Raw genomic sequence first — 5,923 nt, forward strand, 5'->3', positions numbered from 1 at the left:
CGTTAATAATTGAGGAGGGCAGGAGGCGAGAGAATGGCTCCTGCAATATTCATATGTCATATTGACTTGACTGCCAGCCACTCGCCCATGCACCCAGTACTTATGAAGTCTCACAGATGACTGAGGATGCAATGTTGTGTCCTCCCCCATCCCCTGCCTCCCTACTATCCCCCTTTTCTTCCCACTATACATTTTCTCATCTCCCGTCCATATGCCACCTCCTTTTTCTCCACCCTCTCCCTCTCTCTGCTGCCTCTCCTCTTGTCCCCTTCTCTTTCTCTCTGCCACTTCTTCTCATCCCCTTCTCATCTGCTGCCATCTCTCTGAAGATTATGGCATGCCCATGGGCCAAATTCAATTATAGGCCAAATTAAAGAGATGCTTCTCAATTCCCTTAACAGAAAAAAGGAACACACACATGCACCAGATATGCCAAGGCTACAATCATACACATACACAAAACTAACACAGCACATATAGCCCACCACATCCTGCCCACTCAACACATAAACAAAAAGGCAGATATATAAATTTCCCAAATTTTCCAACATAATAAACCATTGACAAGTAAACCGACAAACTCATTTCAGATTGTGTTCTCAAGTTCGGCTCCCTCTCCAAGTGTTGTTACATCACTGACAAAGCTTTCCCACTGTTTCTCACTCAAAACCTGCCCTCTCTGCTTCTCCATCTCTCCAGGCCTGAGATGTAGTTATTAATGAGCCATATAATCATAACATCGCTGTGAGTAAGAAGCCAGACGCCTGACTGTTCCAAATCTAGGAGGACAATCTGATGAATTAGACAGCAAAGCAGGGAGAACCATCGTTAGTACCAGCCGTTTCCATTCTAACATCAGCTTTAAAATATCAAATCCTCAAAAAGAGTTGGAGCGGTTCTGAGGTCAACCAATTATCGAGCGCCGCAAGCAACACTGGCTGCCTTTCAACATGATTAGATCTGAACCCACCAGAGGACATCCGGTCCACTTGTTCTCTTGTATAAAGAGCTAAGATTAAAAAGCTCCGAATGAAATTTAAAAACAATGTTTTTGTATATGCTGTAAATTCTGCATCTGCTGCTCCAAGAGTAATTTCGGGAGTGAGATGAAGAAGAAAGAGGGACGTGATGAGATGAAACCCGTGCATCTAAAAAATAAATAAATAAATAAAAAATAAAAATGACAACATACATTTTGGTAATTTGCATTGTTTTTGCTCGGAGGGCTTTAAGAGGCGGAACAACTGTCATGACTCCCAGGCCAATAAAATCCACTGAAAATCTATGAGAACATTTATTAAAATGCAGAATTTGTGCATGCATTCCTGAAAAACAATTTTTTAATAACACACTTTTTTTTTTAAAATAAAACAATGAAAGGATAAAAACAGTACAGTGCTGCTACAGTACAGAGGCATGCCAAATAGAGGTGTTTTAAAGTCCACTTATTTGTATTTGTCAACTTATTCTATATTTTTTTTTTAATTAATTTAGTAATTTTATCCATCTGGGATAATGACACCATCCACAGTCAGTTCATTCAGTTGTTGCTACACAGCAAGTGCTGCAATCTTGCTGAAGAAGAAATGCTGCTCGTGCCACTATTCTGTAGAAAGTCCTACCATCATCAAATGCTCTCTGCAGAAAGAGACCCACAAGGAACCTGTTTTATTGATAACCTGTTGCTTATACACTAATAAACAGTATTACGTCATTTAAGACAGTATCTGCACTTCCTGTTGACATATATGTACACCTAAGCACACCCATTAAAAACCCCAACGCAATGAGAACACAACCACTACAGTAAAAATCCCTCCAGAGTTCAAATGCCTTACAAGTCCTATGGTGGTAATGCATGTGTAGCATTCTGCCCAGGTATGCAGGTATGTGCACGTGGCTGAATGTGCTAGGTGGGTGTTGCTGTGCATCAGGATAAAGGAATAATAATAGTACACCAAGCTGAACAAATTGTGCCAACGTGAAATAGCCATAAACCAGCATCTGTCCATACTGTCCTTCCTGAACCAGGTTTGTAACGTTAGTCCACACCAACACCCAGTTAACCACACACACACAGACAATCAATTTGTTGAGCACAAGCACAGTGCAGTAATAAATATGCAAATAACCACACAGTTTGTGTTTGGGCGAGCATCTGTGTGTGCGCTAAAGGAAACAAATAGTACTCGCAAGGAGAGTAGGCGTAAGCTTTTGTGTCATCCTGAGCTGAAATAACACACGGCGAACAATGCCCAAGTTTGCACCCAACACGCTCAGACAAAAATGACCTATCCATGATAGGGACTGTGTACAGATGGATCAACAAATACAAACGGATCAATTGGAAAGCAGTACTATCCACTTCCCCTCCAGCCCTTAAGCACAAACACACTCTCCATGACTGTGACAGTGGGATGGGAGAGGGGGTGTCTGTCATTGTCCTGTAAGGGGATATCTGAGCTGATGTTGGCGACTTATCCACACTCTTCATAATCCATTGTGTGTCTATTTTTGTGCGTGTTGGTGTGTATGTGTGTAGCCGACGAGGCCTGCTGTTGTTGATAAGGGCTGAGGGCTTAGTCCTCAGTCACAGGGACACACTCGGAGCATTAATGAGCCCACAGCACAGAGGAGAGCCTCTGCCAAAAAGGTCTTTATCAGACACTAGGAGCCTGTGTGTGCATGTGTGTGACAGAGAGAGAAAGTGAAAGGGGGAGATTCCCTGTGTGTGTGTGTGTGTGGGTGTGTGTGTTTTAACACAGTGCACAGTACTTTGGGTAAAAGTCCTGATGATCAAACACTCTCCCTCTTCACACACACAGAGCACTGCCTTAGTAATAGCCTGAAGGTGAGGCTGAAGGTTGAGATGCAACACACAGCAGTCCTGTCTGAGAGGGCACATCCATCACATAGACAGCTTAAACTCAATGCCTGTGTATGTATGTGTGTGTGATATCACAAGTTAGTTAGTTGGGTAATAGGGTGATTCTGTTAGAGCGACCCAAGCCAAGCAACAAGGTGAATGAATGACAGGGTATTATATTGGTTGTCAACGTGGGGCGGTGGATAAACGTCAGAATCAAAATGAAGACATGGACAGACTGACAAAAGGAGGGAGACACGGCTGCCAAGAAGAAATGTCTGGGTGTTCGTTTGCAGCAGTCGGTTTTGTGCACAACACAAAAAGAACAATATTTCTGCACAGTTCTCATATACACTAGTACAACAGCAAGAGATGGGTATTTCAAAGTGTACACAGAGCCAGGGGAGAAAAAACACTCACCTATGCACAACGCTGCAGAAAAACTGTTGTCAACTCCAACTTTGTGATGAATGGCTTTTCTTCCACTCTCCTTCTGATTTGTCATGTTTCAGTAACCAGGAGGCATTGCTTTCATCTGTGAAAGGTACAAAGCAGAAGGAGGAAGGATGGTGTCATCAGGCAATGTGATGTATAGTCTCTGTTAAGGACCTGGATTTTGTTTATCATTTAGTTTTGAATTATTATTTTTTTTTTTTTTCTTTAAATGACATCAGAAACAGCAGTATGCGACATTACGTGATGGCAGAGCTTCAGTTCATCCTTTGTCATTTTTTTTTTTTTTTTTTTTTTTTTTTTTTAATAAATAGGACAGGGGGAATGAATGAGAGAAAGAGGGGGAGAGAAAGAAAGAAAACCAAAGGGGAGAAGAGACGGTGAGAAGGGGGGGGAAGAGAGAGAAAAAAAAAAAAAGAACTCCTGGGTCACCTGTATGGAGAAAAAAAAAAAAACAAACAAAAAAAACAAACAGAGGAGACAGCAAACAACAAAGAGTAACATAATAATAGAGAAAACAAAGCACCATCACAATAAACTAGCTAGTCATAGATATCAATATTTACTAAATAATAAACGATATTGTGCAGCACGCAAGATAGACAGCGCACAGTGTGCTTTGAGGCAGCAGCCAAGAAAGCTTTAGTCCGCGTCTGTGAATACCCATGTGTGCATACCTGTGTGGATCAGCATGCTTGCATTCCAAAGGTTTCTCCATGTAATGATCTGCTAGGGAGTGTGGGGGGGCCACAGCCCCGTCCTCCAGGGTGTGAAGCGGGTATGGAGGAGATCAAAACTCCAGACATCCAGAGGCCCCCAGAACACAAGAGACCATGGAAGACCAACAGAGGGGCAGCCGCGCCACTGTTCCAGTAAGAGCTGAGGAGAGTCCCAGATGAGGGCTCGCCCAGCAGCCGCGGAGCAGAAGTCAGGGGGAGTTGCAGTGACGCGCCCGTGAGCTCCGCCGGCCCCCAGCTGTGCCTGAGTGACCGAGCCCCAGGCCGAGAGGCCGGGGGCACCCCACCTCCAAAGGGGCCCGAGCGAGCCCCAGGCCCCAGGCCCCGACAAGCGGCCGCCAAGGAGTGAGCCGGTGTGTACCCGGACGCCCACCCCCAGACACAAAGAACCACCAACACACCGACACCTGAGGGAGTCCGCCACCGGCAGGGGAAGTGGTGGTGGGTGGAGATAGGCCTCCAAACCTTGGAGGGCCTGAGATGTCCCCAGAGAGGTGGCGTCTGATACCCAACCTGACATATAGACACAGACATACAGGCACACACAGACACAAACATCCATTCCCACCCTCATGCTCTCATATGCACTCACTCCACACTCAACCAACGTGGAGACAGACATAAAGAGACGCTGTACACACAATCACACTCCCCAAGCGTACTCTACAAACCGGGTCTAGGTACCCTTGCCCCTGGAGGGGGGAATTGCACCCAGACCCAGGTGGTGTAGTTTTGAATTATTAAGTAGAATCAAGAAATCAATCAAATAAGCAGCCAATCGGTCTGTCGTCCAAAGAGAAACAGATGAAAAGAGGACCGAGCAGAGCGAAACTTGAGGGAGGTTTTGAAGAATTTCAGGTTTAGGACTGTGCATTAAGAATTTATGGGATCTAAGTGATGCTGGTTTGAGATTACAGCAGGGGTGGGGTTCATTCAGCTGTAGAGTGATACTGGCGCTTGGCAGCGAGGAAACTGCTGAGTTGTGTGTACCATTTCACAGTGGGGAGTATTTCTCAGATATACACACACAAGAGGAGAAAGTTGAAGCAAACCAGTGGGGGGCAGAAAAAATATTTGGTATATAAAAATTCTACCTTCAGGTAACAAGAGCACCTTTGAAAGTGGGTCAAACTGAGTAGCATACCAATTATGAGATTTAACATGAAACCTGTCAGTGACATTTTTTTTTGTTTTGTTTGATACATCTGGTCACACATGGCAACTTCAGCTGTCTGTCTTTAAACTTCTTATTTTTCTCTGTACGTCTATTAATGTGTAGAAGTTATTTATAGATATGATATCATTGTAATTCACATTCTAATTCATATTATATCAAACTGAGTGAATAAAAAACGACATACATATATTAAGAGAAAATCACTATATGGGGAATAAACTGATGTAAATTGTGGCAGAAACCTACTCTAGATGATTCATTAGATACTGAGATTACTAAACTGGTCATGCATCTGTACTGCAGCCTGCATGCGAAAGACACCGAAGCACATATGCTCACATAACATGTCTGGTTCCTTAAGCAGCGTCTGTCTGCTTCCCCAGCCCTCGAGTAATAGCAGCCATTACCGCGCCCATGCAACATGAGCGCACACTCACACATTGTCCAGCAGGTTATTACAGTGGCAGTGTAGCTTATTACCCTGCCTCGGCACCACTCAATTATTCAGCCTGAGTCTACAGGGAAAGGACTTGCAGCTCAGTGTGCTACTTACAATACGCCTAAGTAGGCCAAAGAGACTGACTTAAGTATGACACAGAGACGCAACAAAAAAAATCACCAAAGTAAACCATGTAGAAATTGGCAACTGCAAGATTACATATTTTCCAAGCTGCTTTAGCAATTCGGTTC

At 44.0% G+C, this 5,923-nt stretch overlaps 1 long non-coding RNA gene across 1 annotated transcript; it reads right to left on the bottom strand.

The window, feature by feature from the left end:
• Window positions 1-3,566: 3,566 nt before the first annotated feature.
• Window positions 3,567-4,837, bottom strand: LOC308394253. Its single transcript, XR_013971145.1, has 2 exons — window positions 3,997-4,837; window positions 3,567-3,751 (listed from the first exon to the last, which is right to left on the bottom strand). It is a non-coding gene; the product is annotated as an uncharacterized lncRNA (long non-coding RNA).
• Between the last annotated feature and the right edge of the window lie 1,086 nt (window positions 4,838-5,923).

The sequence above is a fragment of the Rhamphochromis sp. 'chilingali' genome, assembly GCF_963969265.1.
Source record: "Rhamphochromis sp. 'chilingali' genome assembly, chromosome: 3".
NCBI classification, from domain to species: domain Eukaryota; kingdom Metazoa; phylum Chordata; class Actinopteri; order Cichliformes; family Cichlidae; genus Rhamphochromis; species Rhamphochromis sp. 'chilingali'.